Source organism: Mus caroli, chromosome 4 (assembly GCF_900094665.2).
Source record: "Mus caroli chromosome 4, CAROLI_EIJ_v1.1, whole genome shotgun sequence".
In the NCBI taxonomy this organism is placed as follows: Eukaryota; Metazoa; Chordata; class Mammalia; order Rodentia; family Muridae; genus Mus; species Mus caroli.
Window position 1 is genome coordinate 126,093,022 of NC_034573.1, and position 18,951 is coordinate 126,111,972.

General features: G+C 50.2%; 1 protein-coding gene across 4 annotated transcripts in view; it reads left to right on the plus strand.

Moving 5' to 3' along the window:
- The first annotated feature begins 1,460 nt into the window (after positions 1-1,460).
- The window catches only part of Htr1d (5-hydroxytryptamine receptor 1D), a 21,831-nt gene continuing 4,340 nt past the window's right edge, over positions 1,461-18,951 (plus strand). Inside the window, exons 1-2 of one of the 4 annotated variants that reach the window (XM_021161077.1) lie at positions 1,461-1,713; positions 1,863-2,020. The gene's annotated coding sequence lies outside the window, so the exon portion shown is untranslated. Of the gene's footprint in view, positions 1,714-1,862; positions 2,021-2,502; positions 2,641-18,951 lie in introns of those variants that run through there. The other 3 variants (XM_021161080.1, XM_021161079.1, XM_021161081.1) reach the window with 3 other exon arrangements.

An 18,951-nucleotide genomic window follows, 5' to 3' on the forward strand; every position in this document is an offset into this window, starting at 1 on the left:
CTGTCAGGACACCAGGATTGTCAGGGTGCCCTGTGCAGTCATGCTGTGTCTTTGCTTACACCCTTTCTCCAGTTCTCAGCCCAGGAGTAAAAAGAGGTCCCTGTCACCTGGCCTTCAAGCCTCTCTAAGCCTGCCTGTCCTGTCCCTCCAGCACAGGTCATTTACTCCCTACAATTCCGTTCCATCCAGAGCCTCTGCAGCAAGGGCCTGTCCTGNGTTTGTTTGTTTGTTTGTTTGGTGCCTCTGCACAGCGACTGCCCCTGAGGAATCTTCTCTGCACCCCTTGCCTAGATGCCTCCTGCCTGTCTTGGAGGCTCAAGGACAGGGTGACCCCTCCCATGTGCCTACAACCAAGGGCTTGTATACCTCTTCCTCTGCTTCTGCTTCCCACATTCTGCTCTCCCCAGCTGTGTGGAGGTTTCCTCCCAGGGGGACAGAGATGGCACTTTGCACAAATGCTAGTCCCGGGAAGGACTGAGAATCTGAAGTGAACTCCCTCCATACACATAGCTATTTCCATCAACATTGCCCTGAGCTGTTCTATAAGCAGGTGCTACTAGAAGGTATTGATTGCTTCAGGTGTGTCCTTTTCTCCTGTCCTTTCTTCTTCCCTTTCTCCTCCTCTTCTTCCTCCTTTCCTTCCTCTTCTTCCTCCTCCCCCCCACCATCATCACCATCATCATTATTTTGAGACAGTCTCATAGAGTCTAGACTGGACTCAGACTCCCTGTGAATGTAGCCAGTGACCTTGAACTTCTAATCCTCCCTAGTGCTGGGATTAAGGCATGTGCTGCTACTCTTGCTTTATTAGATGCTGGGTGTTAAAGTCAGGTGTTTGTGCATGCTAGGCCAGTATGCTCCCAACTGAGCTATGTTGCTCATATCTTTTCCCAGGGCTGCTTCAGGGACTTTTGATAGAAGACACACACACACACACACACACACACACACACACACACTCACACTCGTGACATGCCGCTGTCTACTCTAAAGTATGTAGTTTTCAACCACAAGACCTCAGGGTAGGACCTTGGCAGCTGCCATGCTGGGCTGTGTATCAGGACCCTCTGGCCCTCCACAGGGGTTCAGCCAGGACACTGGTAGCACAGCCTATATTAAGGCCACCTATGTTTGGCATTGCTCAATCTCCCCATCTCCTGTGTGGGGAAAGAGCCAAGGGCCTAAAGAGAGGAGAGACCGCTGATTGAGGTGTGGCTGCCCATAACTCCTGTCTATTCATGCCTCGGATTTATTTGCCTGGGATCTGCGCTAAGACAAAAAGAACCTCTGCATTATTAATGACCATTGATCACAGCCTTCCAAAAAAGAGAGACTGAGAGAGATGGAGGCTCCAAGCCAATCACAAATGACAGACCAGGAGAGCAAGGGGTGGGGGCTGGAGGGGAGGGCCAGGTGGGCAGAGAGTTTGGTGCAAATAGAAGGACACTGAAGGACGCTGCAAGCAAGGCGTGGAATAGCTGCTGAGTTCTCGGTGTGCTGGTGTGCCAGATGTCAAACAGCTGTGTGGGTGCTGGTGGGTGCTTCCGGATCTCCCTATGCACTCCCCCCCAAAGGAGACTCAAAGACACAACTTTTTACCAGGGATGAAGAGTCGTGGTCACTTCATGATGCTAATAGGGTCAATTCATCAAGAATACATAACCAGTCTACGGGTGGATGCTGGTGATAACAAGACATGAGAATATACAAACAGTAAGGAGACACAGTGGGTGGGCAAGGACACGGAAGGCCAGGTCCACCGGAGCTGTACGGAACCTGGTCAAGCAGGAGTCTTTGCCCTCCCTGTCTTTGAACTCAGTCCTCTTTTTTTTTTTTTTTTCCCTGGCTCTCTACATCCGCAGCCCCTACTAAAGGCTTAATAAGGGAGCTGGCGGTCAGATCTGCTGCCCCAACTTTGGGATCACTCTGCTTGCCCAGCAGGAAACTGTACTCATTCCACCTCTGGTGTGTGGCCGGGACGCTTCCTACCTCCGGTCTGTCCTGAGAGGCTGCTTTCCCGGTGAGACTTTCTCCCTTCCCCCGCCCTCCCACTGCCTCCGACCACCCTGTCCGCTCCCCACCTTCTTTCTTGCTTTATTTTCCTCCTGAAACATCTGTCATCTCATTAAGTGCATCGCATCCGCCCCAGTAGAACGTGAGCCCCAAGGGGCGGGGGTTGCACAATGGTTTTAAGCGCAGTGCATAGCCGGTGCAGATATAGAGCAGATCAATAAATACTTGCTAAATTAAAGGTAGGGGGCGGGAGACTCAGCTTGTGAGGAACCTGCGGATGGAGTCTAGGCACGGTCCACTTTCCCCGGACAGTCCATTCCTTCCTACAGGTGGGCCTCCTCCACCCGCATCCCCTGAGTCCTCCCACCGTGGGGTTGGGGCAGGGGCTCCGGGCGGGCCTCCCCTGCTGTGGGCGGGAGGCCGAGTGGGGAGCGAGCCCAGCGGGGGAGGAGCCGGGGAGCTGAGCGCGGAGCAGCGGCGGGCGCGGGCAGGAGCACGGAGCTCGAGCTGCAGGCGCGGAGGGCGGCGGCGCCCGGAGCTCAGTGGGGTCGTGGAGGAGGCCGGGCTGTAGCCCGTAGGGGTGCGAGGCGCCAGCAGCGTTGTTCCGAACCTCCCAGCAGGGAGCTGGTAAGCGCGGGAGCTTGGGGTGTCGCAGCCTCCGGGAGCTGAGCCTAGCCGGGCGGGTCCTGATGGGTCACCTGGCGTCCCGCCTCTGTGCGCCTCTCGGACGGGACAGGAGCGCATGGAAAGACCGTCCCAAAGGACCATCGGGGCCCGAAGGGAGCATCCCGGATGGTTGTCCAAAGCCCTGGATCATGGGGTGGGCGGAGGGATTCCCCAGGGGAGGCTGCGGGACCCTGGGAGAGCGTCCTCCGTGTCCCGCGCTCTGGGAAGATCCCACTGGACAGGAGTGCCCACCCCCTCGGCCCGAGGTGAAAAGTCTACCCCCTAGGTGGCCCGCGGTGACGGCCTAGGGAATCGGGGAGCCCTCTACCGGCCAGGTCAGGGGTGACGCCAGTACGGGAGGGGACTTGAAGGAGCGTCCAATTTGGAGCTCGGGTTTGGAAAGGGCCCCCTGACTTGCTCTTGACCTTGGGCAGGTCACTGCTTCTCTCTGAGCCTCAGTGTGCACATCTTTCAAATGGAGAGGACGCTTCCCTTTCACTGCGGATTGGTGGGAGTGGGTGAGAGACCGTGGATGCCTTTTTATACGCAGTAAAGTTCTCTGCAAATCCTAGCTTTTCGAGCAACATCAGAACTGCAAAGCTCAGGGAGATTGGCTTTATTGCAGATGGGAAGAAGGTGGCGAAAAATCTTGCCCAAAGTCTCAGTACTTGTAGAATGTAATACTCAACGCGCCCCCTCGCCCCCACTCGCTGGGTTTGGGGACCATCAGAGATTAAGATCCTAATACTCTCAAACTGGCCACATTAGCAAACTAGCCCTGGCTACTTGCTTAGCTGCGGGAAAGCCGTAGAGTTCTCTGAGCATTGGCTCCCTCCTATATGAAACGAGGGTGACAAAGACCACACTCCAGGTTTGCTTTGCAAAATCAAATGGAATCACTGCCTAGTCTTACATCTAACCTCAGACAGGAACTCGGCCTTCCTCGCCCGGCTTTGTAGTAGCAACCTCAGATCTCATCTTGGAGATTGCTTTACGGCAGTGGTTCTCAACCCCTGGGTCTCAACCCCTTTGAGACTCGACAGACCCTTTCACGGGGGTGGGGATGGGGGTGGGGGTGCGGGTTGCCTAAGAGTTCAGAAAATACAGATACTTACATTACGATTTATAAAATTAGCAAAATTACAATTATGAAGTAGCAACAAAAAAAAATAATAATTTTGTGGTTGAGGGTCACCACCACATGAAGAGCTGTGTTGAAGGGCTGCAGCATCAGGAAGGCTGAGAACACCTTATGGTGTTTTCTAGTGGCATTTGTGTTGCAGGTCTGTGCTTTCCTCTACATGCCAGTGACATTGGCTAGACTCTCAGCCCTTCCTATAATGGTCCTTTTATGACAACAGCAAGCTGGCCACTTGGGCAGCTGAGCTTTGATCGCTGATATTTCCCAGTTGGTTGGTAGAAAGTGGGCTTTATTCAAGAGACCAGGACTCCATTGGAAGCTGGAGTCCAGGCCAGTGGGTATAAGTGGCAGGGTCTCGGGCCCCCACTCTTCTCTATCCCGATGACAGGACCAGGAATATAAAGATGGCTCCTTGCCTTTACTATCTCCCTGATAAGAGAGTGGATCTGCTGTGGTCCCTTCTCTCTCTGGATGGATAACGTTTCTTTTTGGCAAGGGTGATATGAACACGGACAGAAATATGGATGCTTTGAGGCTGGCATTCCCAGACCTGAGAGGGAGCCCTCCTTGTTGAGATGGCTGGCAGCAAGGCCCACAGAGTCCAAGGTCAGCATACAGGAAGCCAGATCCGATCTAAGGTGCCCCCATCCCCCTGACTCCCCTCCATAGTGAACACTGTGACCACATATTCCCTCTGAAACAGGATTCTTGGGCTCCTTTGACCAAATACTCTTTCCTCTTTGTTTTGTTTGTTTGTTTGTTTGTTTGTTTTTCAGGCTCATCTTTGTATGCCCAGGCACTGGGTGCCCTGCTGCCCTGGGCCCTCCTTCCCATTTATGGTAGACCCTCTTTCCCTGGGTGATCTCACCTTCCCTTGGGCTCTCCATACCACCCCTGAGCACATGACTCATAGGTGGATGTCTCCAGCCTAGAGCACTCTTGGGCTGGGAAGCCACCGCTTACCGGCAGCCAGCCACTAGTCAGGCCCTGGGGACACAATGATGAACTAGACAGAGCTATGTGTTATGTGGGTCCAGTGGGGGTGTGCAGTGGAGAGACCGTCAGTAAACAGATAAAGTGGAAAGCATCAGCTTGTGTTAAGGGCCAGAGCGATCTCAGGAGTGGCACTGGAAGGGAGGAGAGCCCTACTATGTGTTGGTGGGTGAAGTGGTGTGCTGACTGGGGAGGCAGGTAGGAGCTGATGTCAAAGAGGTGATGGTGTCAAGGCAGACAGTGGGGGACTTGTAGATCTTGGCGAGGCTTTGGATTTTGTCCTGGATGATCAGGGGCTCTTGGAGTACTATAAACAGAGTGGAGAAGGCCGGAGTGCTGCTCAGACCTATTATCCCAGCCCTTGGGACACAGAGGTAGTTAGATCTCGAGTTTGAGGCTAGCCTGGGCTACAAAATAAGACTGTCTCAAAAACAAAAGTGAGAGAGAAAGAGAGAGAGAGAGAAAGAGAGAAAACATGGGGAAAGGGAGACTAACATTATTATTATTATTTATTATTACTATTATTATTGTAGGGGGTGTGGTCTTGGAGGGGCTCAAACTCAGAGCCTATGCATGCTAGGCTAGCCCTCTAGCCAGGCCTAGCTGATTTCTTTTGGGTACTTTTGGGCCCTATAAACAGACTTATTCTAGATTGGCTGCAAGTGATTTGGTCTGGAGTGGGTAGGGAGTGGGATTATCTTCAATGAGCTTCTAGCCATAGGCAGGAGGAGCCAACAAATAGACTTGAAGTCAGGAGATCAAAGGAGAGAGATTGGGGGACTAGGAATATAGCTCAGCTGGTAGAGTACTTGCCGAGCAAGCCTAACAGGGCCCTGGTTTGATCCCTAGTGCTGCATACAACTGGTCATGATGGTGCACATCTGTAATCCCAGCACTCAGGAGGTAGACAGGAGTTCAAGATCACTCCTGACTATATTAACTACTTGAAAGCCAGCCTGTGCTACATATGACTCTTCAGAGCGTGGGTGGGAAGGGCTTCCAGAGGAAGTGGCGTCTGTAGCAGAGATATTGTGTCTTTAGGCAGACAGAGCAGTCCAATGTAAGACAAACAAATGTCCCAAATATGTGGGGAGAGGAAACAGAACCTGGAAGGGTGGAAGATACAGAGACCAAGGCTATCAACAGTGCCGTTGACTCATGGGGGGTCCTCTGTTTTCTCCTTTTTATGAGATAGCTGGGGGAAACAGCAGAAAGGAAACTGGAAAGCACCAGTTTGGGTGCTGGGCTGGGGGCTCAGCTGCACAGTGCTTGCTTCGAATACATGAAACCCTGGGTTCCACCCCAATCCAGAAAGCATCAAGAGGGGCTGACAGGGTGGCTCAGTGGGCACTGCTGCCAAGCCTGTCGACCTGGGAACATCATGGTGGAAAGAGGAAGGATACCTCAAGCTGTCCTCTGGCCAAAACAAAACAAAACCAACACATTTAAGTAAGAAGTTGGTCCTAGTAGTACACACCTGTGAACCCATGCCTCAGGAGGCAGAGGCATGAGGGTGTCCGGTCTGAGGCCAATCTGGGCTATGTCTTATCTGGGGCATGCTTATCTGGCAGGCACAAGGCCCTGGGTTTGGTCAGCAATATGGAGGCCAGCCAAGAGGAAGTCTGGGTGACAGGGCTTGACTGAATTTGTTTGTTTCTTTCTTTCTTTGGTTGGTTGGTTGGTTGGTTGGTTGGTTGGTTGGTTTTTTGGAGACACGATTTCTTTGTGTAGCTCTGGGTGTCCTGGAACTCTCTCTGTAGACCAGGCTGGCCTCGAACTCAGAGATCCACCTGCCTTTGCCTCTGCTGGGATTAAAGGTGTGCACCACCACCGCCTAGCTTTGACTGAGTTTTGAGCTCCTGTAGGGATGTCAGATAGACTCACCACAAGGCATTTGGATTACTAGCGATGAGGGAACAGGTCTAAGAAGGGTAGAATCGTCTGTATTCTTTCATGCACTCTTTGAGTAAATTTTTATTGATCGTCTGTATCAACTCTAAAATGTTTAGCTATGAACAAAGCCAAGTCCCTGCTCTCGGAATGACCTTTATTGTGGGGAGAGGTGAGACACAGAAGCTCTGCATTGCAGTGAGGCAGGCCCTGCGTGAGGGACAGACTGACACACACAGGGGAGAGAGGACATTTCAGTGATGGGGAGGTTGAACAGGGAGCCCTGCAGGTGGCTGGGGAAGGACACTGAGCTCCACCACCCATGTGCCAGTCCCTTCCAGAACCCCCAGTCTGGCAGGGACACCAGAAGTCAGCAACTGAGGACAGTCGGGGAGGCCAAATGTAATCTCCCATCAGAAACTTAGTATGGAGAGCAGGAGGGATCCGTTCTACTCTGGGGTCCAGGGAAACTTCCAGAAAGCCTTCTTTGGAGGAGAGGGAGGGGCACAGTAGGTAAGAGGGGCTGCTGCACAAGCATGGAGACCTGAGTTCAAGTTCCCAGCACCCATGTGAAAAAAAGCCAGGCATGGCTGTATAACCTGTAATTCTGGGCTGGTGAGATGGCTCAGTGGGTAAGAGCACCCGACTGCTCTTCCAAAGGTCCAGAGTTCAAATCCCAGCAACCACATGGTGGCTAACAACCATCCATAACGAGATCTGGCGCCCTCTTCTGGAGTGTCTGAAGACAGCTACAGTGTACTTACATATAATAAATAAATAAATCTTTAAAAAAAAATTAAAAAAAAAAAAACCTGTAATTCTGGCTCTGGGGATATGAGACAGGCAGACCCCGGAAGATCACAGGTCAGCCAGCATAACTTAAATGGTGACCTCGAAAGACCCTATCTCAAGGGAATGAGGCTGGGAGTGTTTGGGGAGGACACCCCGTATCCTCATTTGGCTGGCACACACACATGTGTACATACATGGACCACACACTCATCACACACATACAATAAAGATTTTAAACAATAAAAAAGAAAGGCATTTTGGGTAGCGGGAGTGACCTGTGAAGACACTCAGAGAAGCAAAAGAACCACTGTCTTTCTAAATACAGGCCTCAGTCAAGAGGTGGGGCTTCAGTGAGTCCACATAAGGGAGGGGAAGGAGTCGGTTCAAGTGGTCTTTGCAATGGTAAATGGCAGGAAGTGAAGGGGATTTAGGGTGACTACGGGCAAATGTTCTCCAAGCTTCGGTCCTGTGCCTCAAAGCCACTCTCACAATCGGGTCTTGGGGTATCAGCAGGTCGTCTTTCCGTGGCTCCTGACACGTATGTTGTCATCCTCTCAGGACATCCCAGGCACAGAACTGTGTCTCTAGACATCACTGTAAATCTCCCAAGATCAGTGTCAGATGCCGGTTGCTCTCACCCTTGGGAATTATTGAATGGGGGAAAGGCTCAGAGAGGCTAAGCAACTTATCCAAGATCACAGAGGTAGTAAATGGATCTGGGAAGCAAGCAGTCTAGGTGATTCCACAGGCTACCTTGCCTGTGCCAGCGAGCAGGGAAACCAGATGGTGGCTGGTGGACTTGAATCCTTTAAAAACACTACGATTCCCTGTTTGGTTTCCAGGAAATAGATCTCTGTTGTTATTGCCTTGTTTACCCATGTTAGAGAAAGCAAATTCTCTTCTGCCCCAAAGAGGAGAGAGGGTTCAATCCATGAGCTTGGATGCTCTCTAGAGATGCAGGTGTGCGGTTCAAAAGGCCTGACTGTGCTATCAGATTTGCTGTTGATGGAAGAGGTCTTGGGGGTGGGGCAGGAAGCATGAAGACAGCAGAAGCATATGTCACCATCAGGGCTGGACTTCCCCTGAGTCTGTCTGCCCTTTGTCTCAGGTTCACGCTGCAAGTGAGAGTCTGGGGGTCTGGGGACTTGGTCTATACCTGTAATCCACTGGGTGACTCGGTGAAGCGCCTCACCCTTTCTGAGTCTCCTTATCAGCACCTTCGGGGAGCTGGACTCATTGGTTTCTATAAAAGCCGTTCCCACTCTGACACCTAGGTTTTTTGCAAATCCCAGAGCTGCCATGACTGTGCTGTGTGCACCCGCTCCACCCCACCCCCCCACCTCCTCTCCCCTTCACACACTGTTCAGTGTGAGCCATGCAGCCTGGTCCCGGCAGTCTCACCTGCAGCAAGCCAGGGTGGCTGTCAGGCCCTCTCCAGGCACAGCCAAGTGTGAGACAGCAATGCATGCCACTTCCCTCTTTCCTCTGGGCTGTGCCAAGTGCTGAACAAAGGTGTTAACCGTCTACCTACCTACGGACTTGGTGGGAGAAGGCTCTGCCAGGAGAGCATGCTGGAACCCAGCAGGAGTAAAGCTCCTCCCCCCTCTCTTTCTCCTCCCCCCCCCCGCCCCGTCCCCCTCTTCTCTCCCTTTCTCCTGATTTTTCTTAGATAAAGGTCTTGCTATGCAGCCCAGGCTGACTTCAAACTGCCTCAGCCTCCCAAGTGCTGGAATGAGCGAGCCTCCAGGCCTGGCTAAGGTGTCCTGCATGTTTTCAGGCCTGATCCCACCAAATCTTTGTGGGAAGAGAAAGAAGACCTGGGCGGGCTTTCACGCCTTTTATGAGTGATGTAGCATGAAGCCAGGCAAAACCAAATCCCGGTGCTAAAATTTCATCCTAGCTCTGAATGTGCTACTGAGCTACAGTTTCCTCCCCTGGGAGACAATAGAAAGGATTGTGATTGGACATAATGAGTGTCTATAGGAGACGTTCAATACAATGCTTGCTAAGCTCTTTTTAATGTTGGCCACCCACGAGGCCTCCGTGGCTGCCCTCTTCCCTGGCCAAAAATGCAGTTCTCAGAAGACAAATATACCGAAGTGACCCCTAGGGGGCGATAGCACCTTGTTTGCAATTACTTGTTCTGGGGCTGCATTGTCCAGCCCTTGTTGTTCCTGGTGGGGAGCAGGGGCAAAGAGTTTGTGTGTGTGTGTGTGTGTGTGTCTGTCTGTCTGTCTGTCTGTCTGTGTGTCTCTGTGTGTCTCTGTGTGTCTCTGTGTGTGTGTGTGTGTGTGTGTCTGTGTGTGTGTGTCTGTATGTCTGTGTGTCTCTGTGTATCTATGTGTCTGTGTGTGTGTCTGTATCTGCATGTATATGTCTGTGTGTCTGTGTGTGTGTGTGTCTGTATGTCTGTGTGTCTCTGTGTATCTGTGTGTCTGTGTGTGTGTCTGTATCTGCATGTATATGTCTGTGTGTCTCTGTGTGTATCTCTCTGTGTATGTATCTGTGTGTGTGTCTGTGTGTGTCTGCCTGTCTGTATACAGGCTCTCACTGTGTTGCCTTGGTTAGCCTGGAACTCTGTTTTCCTGCTTTAGCCTCACAAGTGCTGGGATTCCAGGTGTGTATCGGTGTTTTTTTTACGCTTAAGTCACATCTCCATGTCTCCGTTTCAAGTGCTCAGTGACCTCAAGACTGACTCTTCTAGAGTTCCTGACTCAGGCCCTTAATCCACCTGTGCCAGGCATGGCCTTGAGAGACTCATTTCTCATGCTGTCTCTCCTTCTGTAAATGGTGTGCTGGTCCTGCCTCAGGGGCAGGTAGAGGGACATTAAGATCTCGATGCCCACTTTCCCACATGCACAGTGGCAAGGGCTCTTGCTTCTAGGCCTCTCTTTGGCTTGTTCACAGTGGCCTCTGGCCTGTTGAGGGCTCATAACAACCCAGAGAAGAGCAAACCTGAACTCCCTAACTGGTTCAAAGGCCCTGAAAACAGGTCTCTCCTGTATGGGACATTTTATCGATCTTCAACCATCATTGATCGCCATATCTCCGTGTCACCCCAGGCAGACCACACAGAAGCACTTGAGGAATTTTTAGAAATTACAGTGTCTGCATTCTCTCTCAGAGGGTGAGGCGCAAAAGATAACTGTGGGCTTTGCTTTGGCATCCCCCTGTCCCACCGCACCCTGCTGAAGTTCAAACCCTAGTGCTGCCAAAAGCAAGAGCCCTGCCACTGAGCTACATCTCTAGCACCCCGCTTCTTTTCTTCTTTTATCTTTTAAAGCAGTGTCACCCTCGGTTGCCCAGGCTGGCCTGAAAATCACTCTGCCATCCAGGCACACCCTGAACTTTTTCAATCCCCCTGCCCCAGCCCTAGTTGCTGAGGCTACAGGCCTGTGCTTCCATGNCCAGCCACTTAAGATTTTTTTGTTTGTTTGGTCGGTTGTTTTTTGTTTTTGTTTTTCAAGATAGGGTTTCTCTGTGTAGTCCTGGATGTCCTGGAACTCACTCTGTGGACCAGGCTGGCCTTGAACTCAGAAATCTGCTTGCCTCTGCCTTCCGAGTGCTGGGATTAAAGGCGTGCGCCACCACTGTCCGGCTCCACTTATGATTTACTTCTGTTGATGCTGAGGGGGCTTTAGAGATGGCTCAGTGGTTAGACCCTTCACTGGTCTCGTTGAAGATGCAGGTTGAATCCCCAGCATCCGTGTTAGGTAGCTCATAACTGCACATAACTGGAGCTCCAGGGCTCTCTCTGATGCCTCTGTACCTGGGGCATCAGGTACAGAGAACAGAAGTTCTCTAGGTTTAACTCCTCAGGGCAAGTCTCTAATTCGGTCCAAGACTATCTTTTTGAAACTTGAGAACCTGAGCGTCAAATAAGGACATGACTTAAGAGTTACATAGAGTTAGTAGCAGAGCCAAGCTAAAGCCTAGAGAACCCCTGCCTCCACCAGACCCTGTTCTTAAAGCCATCTTCTTGGTGTCTGACACAGACATTTAAAGGTTAATTTTTATTGTGTGTCTGTGTGTGAGTCTGTGCACATGAATGCAGGTGCCCCAGGTACAGAGGCATCAGAGAGAGCCCTGGAGCTCCAGTTATGTGCAGTTATGAGCTACCTAACACGGATGCTGGGGATTCAACCTGCATCTTCAACGAGACCAGTGAAGGGTCTAACCACTGAGCCATCTCTAAAGCCCCCTCAGCATCAACATCTTGTCAGAGTCTTAGGTGGAATAAAACCTAGCCCCTGTCCTCGAGGAATTTGTGTGGAGATAGGGATGGGTTCTCAGGGGAAGGGCGCCTGGGCTGCCTAGGGCCGGCAGACGAGGAAAGACATCTCAAGCATGCAGTAGTCTAGTCCAGAAGGGTGACCAGGACTGAGGCAGCCAGAGGGCAGAAGAGATGACACTTCCCAAGCAGAGGAGGACAAGGGAGACAGAGGTTTAGAGGGGGAGAGAGCCCTGCCACAAAAGCAGGCAGATGTATGTTGCTGAAGTTGGAAGATGCCAGCAAGCTGAGTCAGAATGAGTTGGAGGCAGAAGGACTGTTCATGGTGGGGCCCTTAAACCGAGCAGTGAAAGTGCCGTGGAAGCCCCTGAGGGAGGGGGGGCTAGGGGCCAGATATTTAGCTGAAAAGAAGGTTCTAGAAAGGAGGGTGATCTCAGTGAGTTCAAGGGCAGCCTGGTGTAGCTTCAAGCTAACCTGGGCTACATAGTGAGACCTGGTCTCAAAAAGAGAAAGTTATTTTCTACGTTACGTGACTATAACCTCTCCCTTCCACTCCCCTTTTTGTGATGATGTAAGATGATATAATGCCTAAAATGCCTAAGCGATGAGGAGCCAGGTGAATGTCATAGGCACCAGTGTAGTGTTAAGTGACAGCCATATATGGGACATTTAAACAGAGTGCTGTGAGAACAGACGTTGGTCCCAGTGGAGACAGCCCCTGGGTGACTAATGGGCAAGAAGTGAGCGCACACACACACACATACACACACACACACACACTGTGCTGCCGGGCTATGCCAGGCAAGGGATGAGTCACCTCTGGGCCAGTCTAAACAGGACTGTGCAAGATTTTATCGTGCTGCTCAGAATGGGGCACAGCTTATAACTTAGAAATTGTTTTGTTTTGTTTTGTTTTTTCTAGAACTTTCTATGTCATACTTTAGACCAGGGTTGACGCTGGGTAAGGAAAGCATGGAAAGATAAATAGGGGTCCACAGTGGCTATAACTGATGGGGCCTTTGTTAGACACCCCACTTTCCACCCCTCTGTGTGGCTATATGGTGCTGGGCTGCTATTGTCTGTCTTCATTTTATTATTTTCTTCTATTATTAATTAATTAATTAATTAATTTATTTATTTATTCTTTTACATCCCAAACACACTGCCCCCTGCTTCCTGTTTTCTTCCTCTCAGACTTCCTCACCCTCCCTTCCCTTCTCCTCTGAGAGGGTGGGGCCCACCTGAGGATCCCCCAACTCTGGTAGATCAAATCTATGAAGGATTAGGCGTAACCTCTCCCACTGAGGCCAGACAAGGCAGCCCCATTGGGGAATGGATTCCACAGTCAGGCTATAGCTTTAAAGACAGCCCCCCCCCAATTCCAGTTGTGGGGGAGCCACGTGGAGATTGTCTTCATTTTCTACTTGAAGAAACTGGACATAGATGTTCAACTGATAAGCCTGAGGTCTGCCCGTGACAGACAGCCGGTGCCTCCAGTGCTCTTTAGGCCACTTGGCATATACAAGTAAATCTCCTCCAAACCCAACTGTGTGGCCTGGTGAATTTTACCCTCAGAGGCCCCTTCCTTTTCAAGATTGACACTCTAGCGGAACAGTGGTGGCACACGCCTTTAATCCTAGTACTTGGGAAGCAGAGGCGGGCAGATTTCTGAGTTCGAGGCCAGCCTGGTCTACAGAGTGAGTTCCAGGACAGCCAGGCCTACACATAGAAACCCTGTCTTGAAAAAAACCAACCAACCAAACAAACAAACAGAAAGATTGACACTCTAAACCCAGCCAGTGTTGTTTCTCAACTCTCATGCGAGCACTTGACTGGCTGAGGCAGGAGGATCAACACAGTTAGTTTGAGGCTAGCCTTGGCTCCATAGAAAGGCAAAGTCTCAAAACAAAGCAAATGCCACCCTGGATCCTGTCCTTAAGGAGGGGACCGTTTTGCAGGTTGGCTACTCAGTGAGTATGAGGCCCTCTTAGAGTGCAGGACACCGTACTTTTTGTTGTTATTTTTCCAGACAGGGTCTCAATATGAAGGCCTGGCTGTCCTGGAACTCACTATATAGACCAGGATGGCCTTGAACTCACAAAGAGTGCTAGATTCAAAGGCATGCACCACTACACCCAGATAAGACACTGTGTCTTTTTGTGTTGTTGTTTTTCGAGACAGGGTTTCTCTGTGTAGCCCTGGCTGTCCTGGAACTCACTCTGTAGACCAGGCTGGCCTCGAACTCAGAAATCTGTTTGCCTCTCCCTCCCAAGTGCTGGGATTAAAGGCGTGCGTGCCGCCACGCCTGACTAGACACTGTCTTAAACAAAGAAAGGAAGGAAGGAGGGAAGGAAGGAAGGGAAGAAAAAAGGTGTTTACCTTCTCCTACATTTTCCAGATTTTTTTTTTTGAGACAGGATCTCTCTACAGAGCCATGGCTGTCTTGTAACTCACTGTGTAGACCAGGCTGACCTCAAAATCACAGAGATCTGCCTGCCTCTGCTTCCTGAGTGCTAGAGCTAAAGGTCTGTGTGACCATGTGTCTTAGTTTGGGTTTTACTTCTGTGAACAGACACCATGGCCAAGGCAACTCTTTTTTTTTTTTTTTTTTTTTTTTTTTTTTTTTTTTTTTTTTTTTTTTGAGACAGGGTTTCTCTGTGTAGTCCTGGCTGTCCTGGCACTCACTTTGTAGACCAGGCTGGCCTCGAACTCAGAAATCCGCCTGCCTCTGCCTCCCGAGTGCTGGGATTAAAGGCGTGCGCCACCACGCCCGGCTAAGNCAACTCTTATAAGGACAACATTTCATTGGGGCTGGCTTACAGGTTCAGAGGTTCAGTCCATTATCATCAAGGCAGGAACATGGCAGCATCCAGGCAGGTATGGTGCAGGAGGAGCTGAGAGTTCTACATCCTCATCTGCAGGCTGCTAGCAGATTACTGGTTTCCAGGCAGCTAGGGTGAGGGTCTTAAAGCCCACGCCCACAGTGACACACCTACTCCAACAAGGCCACACATACTCCAACAGGACCACACCTTCTAATCATGCCACTCCCTGGGCTGAGCATATACAAACCATTACACCATGTCTGACTTTTTTTTCCCAGACTTTTAAGATTTTTATTCTTTAATTTTGTGCATGAGTGCAGGTGCCTGGAGAAGCCAGAACTGTCAGATCCTCTGGAGCTGGAGTCACAGCCGTGAGCTGCCTGATATGAGAGCTGTGTTCCTCAGTAGAGTCCTCTGCAAGAGCAGCAAGTGCTCTTAATGGCTGAGCCGTCTCTCCAGCCCCATTTTCCAGCTTTTATAATTTGAGTGGTTGGACCTTGAAACCAATTTATTTGTACCTGAAGATACTGATTAAAGTTTAAAATTAGCACTCATATGTTCACACACACACATACACACACACACAGCCATAAGCCATGGAAAGATTTTCCTGTCTATATCACACACATTACATTTAACCCTCACTTCATCTCCAGGAAGCATGCATGCTACCTTGATTTTCCGGTAGAGAAGGGCTCTGACTGTGGGCACTCCCTCCCAGGATAGAGAATGGAAGCAGATAACAGCTGTGGAGGGAGGCCTTTTATAAAATGGAAAGTGCTCAGATTTGTGGAGCGCTATTCCCCCTGTCCAGGGCTCACTCATCCGTACCACGCCGCTCCTACAGAGAATGCAGACATGAATTCCTCTGTGGGGGATTTATTCTACTGCAACAAATCTTTGATCAGAAAGTCCTGGATTTTTTTTTTTTCCTCTAAAAGGCTGAGACTGGCTTCTGCAGAGCCATTAGTCCGCTTGGTTTCTGGTAGGTTTCATGACTTCAGTTAAGGACTCTTCAGATAGAAGCAGGGAGTGATCTTCTCTGAGCCCAGGGCAGGAAGCTTAGGTTCAGGGCTAGAGGGAGGACCCCTGCTATGTGCCAGGTTCTCTGCCAAGGGTGTCCTGACCTTGTTGAAACCTAGGAAGATTCTGGGAGAAAAGTAGTGGTGCTCTGGTTGACAAACCAGGAGGGGCCAGGAGGAAAGGGGACTGCTGGGTTGGAAAGAACTGAAAATGGGGGCTGTTTGGTGGGAAGAGCTGAAAATCTGACTTTTCAGGGCCGGTTGGGCCCATTTGAGGCGACTCAGCTGAGAGAAGGTGGAAGTAAAGGTTCACGGTAGGAGGTCACTCAGACATCCAAGGATGGGGCCCTTTGCTTCTCTCCCCAGGCTCTGCTCTCTCTGTCTCTGTCTCTGTCTCTGTCAGCTTTTTTCTCTGTTGACTCTTCTCTCCTTCAGACCTTTTTATTTTGTTTACGAATGTATTATTCCCTACAAAGTAGTGTGTGTGTGTGTGTGTGATATGTGTATGTATATATACATATGTGTGTTTGCAGACTGAAGAATAAAAGGACTTAGGTGCAGCTCAGTTGGTGGAATGCCCAGCTACCACACACTGAGCCCTGGGTTTGATCTCCAGCACTGTGTACGCTGGGGTTGCGTCAATCACTTGCAATCCCAGCATTTAGGAGGCGAGGGCAGGAAGGGTCAGAGGTTCAAGAGACGTAATGAGTTCAAGGTCAGANGAAACTACATGAGATTAATAGAAAGAAAGAAAGAACAGAACCCATACACCCACCACCGTATTTTGAAACTAAACATCCAGGGCTGTGGAGACGGCTCACTGATGAAGTGTTTCATAGACAAAGAAGCCTCACATGGCCCGTTCATGCTTCTAACCTCAGCTTTGGGAAAGCAGAGATTGGGAGACCCCTGGGCCTCTCTGGCAAGCTAAGCTATATGACTTGGTAAGCTCCAGGCCAGGAGACGATGTCTAAGAAAGAAAGAGAGAAGGGGAGAGGTAAAATGGAGTGGATAGCACCTGAGAAATGACACTCTAGGTTGACCTCTGGCCTCCATGAACATACACACAGGAAATAGATCTGGAGAGTTCTATAGCCTAGTGGTAGGCTGCTTGCATAGCATGCATGAGGGCATCGGTTCAATTCCCAACACACTGTCCACGCATGCACACATGCGCATGCACACCCATACCCACATCCACACACAATAAAATGAAATGAAAAAATAGACCACTATAGGGCTCTGTGGTGTAGTGTTCAGGTTCTGCCATTGAGGGACAGTTCATTAGTTTCTGGAGGTTTGCTCTTACCTTTGGGACCACCCACACCAATCATTTCTCATCAGCCCATGAACACGGAAGTGTCTGTCTACCCATCAGCCACATAGAGGGATGGGAGCACAGGTTCTCATGGGGTCCTCACATCGTTCATGTCCTGAGACAGTGCAAACGCTGTGTTCCGGGCGCCTCCAACTTTCCCTTTATTCTCAGAGGGTGGCACTTGTACCGGCTCGCCTTCTCATACACTAATTTGATCAGATTAAAAATCTGTAGCTGGGCAGAGGTGAGGACAACCTTTAATTCCAGCACTCTGGAGGCAGAGGCGGGAAATCTCTGTGAGCTGGAGGCCAGTTTGGTCTACAGAGCAAGTTTTAGGACAACCAGGATGACACAGAGGAACCTTGACTCAGAAAAAAAAATGTTGTCTCACCTCCCGGGTGAGAGCACAATGAAATGGTCATTTTTATTTATGGTTCTATTTTGTTATCTGAGGTGTTACTGAGAAAGGCAGCTATTTGTAGATCTGTAGTCCATGCCTCCAAAGGTAAAAGATCAGGGACAAGTCTCCTAACTCGGTTCAGGAAGCCTCTAAAATGATGTCACTTCCTTTACAAGTTCCAGTTCAAGCCCCTGACCAAGGCTATCTCCTTTGTCCCTGTCCCTCTTCCCAAGATGTCGCTGAGGGCTTGCCCTCCTACCAGCCTCTCAACCGTCCCAGCCCTGGGCTCTTCCTGCAGGGAGGTGACTGGAATGTCTGGAGCCCACCTGAGTGTGTGGGACAGGCACACTAGCCTGCTGTGGGACAGAACAGTAGCAAGCCCACCTAGGCTGTCTGCAGGCAAGAAACTTCCTAAGGATTCAATCTGACTTCACATCTTCTGTGTGAGCCAAAGGGAAGGGAAGGCAGCTGCAGATGTGGAATGGAGCCTGGGGCAAGGGGCAAGACGGGGTAGGAGGGGACAGGAGGGGACAGGAGGGGACAGGAGAGTTGTTCTGTTATTTATTATCCCTGGGGCCATACCTATGCCTTCAGGCTTTTCTTCCTGAGTTGCAAAATTTGAACAAAGGTAGAGAGTTGGAGAGCTCTGGACTCAGTTCTTCTACCTCCAGCTGGGTGATGTCACCTCTCTGAACACCTACTAGCCAATTCCTTAAGTTGGAGGATATATCGCTCACTGGACAGGTTTGGTGACTGGGCTGGCTCTGAGCCTGTAACATGGCAAGAATGCCACTAATAACAACAATAACAGGCTGGGTGTGCCTGTAATCCAGCAGGCTGTGCTATGGGCACCTCCAACTTTCCCTTTATTCTCAGAAGGTGACACTTGACACTTGTACCGTCTCGTCTGCTCACAGGCTAATCAGATGGGATTAAAAATTGTAGGTTTCGTGACTCAGTTGAAGACTCTTCAGAAAGAAGGGCCTGAGGCTGGATGATCTCTGTTGAGTTTAGGTCCACTTGGTCTATTATTGTATGCGTTCTACGACAGCCAGGGCTACACAGTAAGACTCTGTCTCAATAATGATGATGATAATGATGTCTTATATTTGGGGCTATGTTCTAGAGGTTTTTTTTTTCTTCCTTCCTTCCTTCCTTCCTTGATGATAGGTTCTCATATAACCGAGGCTGATTTCTTCTCTCCTTCTCTCCCTCTCTTCCTCTTTCCTTCCTTTCTTCCTTCCTTTCTTGGAGGTAGGGTCTCATATAACCTAGGCTGACCTCAAACTTTCGATATAACTGAGGCTGGCTTTGAACACCTAATCTTCCTACCTCCGCCTGCAAAACCACTGGGAAGATAGTATGTGCCACTACTGCCCAGATGTTGTTTTGGTTTTTGAGACAGAATCTCCCTATATAGTCCTGGTTATCCTGGGACTCACTGCGTAGACTAGTCATACATGTCAGAACACATTAAAACATTCAGTAGCTGGGCTGGGGAGATGGCTCAGTGGGTAAGAGCACTATATGCTCTTCCGAAGGTCCTGAGTTCAAATTTCAGCAACCACATGATGGCTCACAACCACCCGTAATGAGATCTGATGCCCTCTTCTGGCACGTCTAAAGTCAGCTTCAGTGTACTTATGTATAATAATAATAA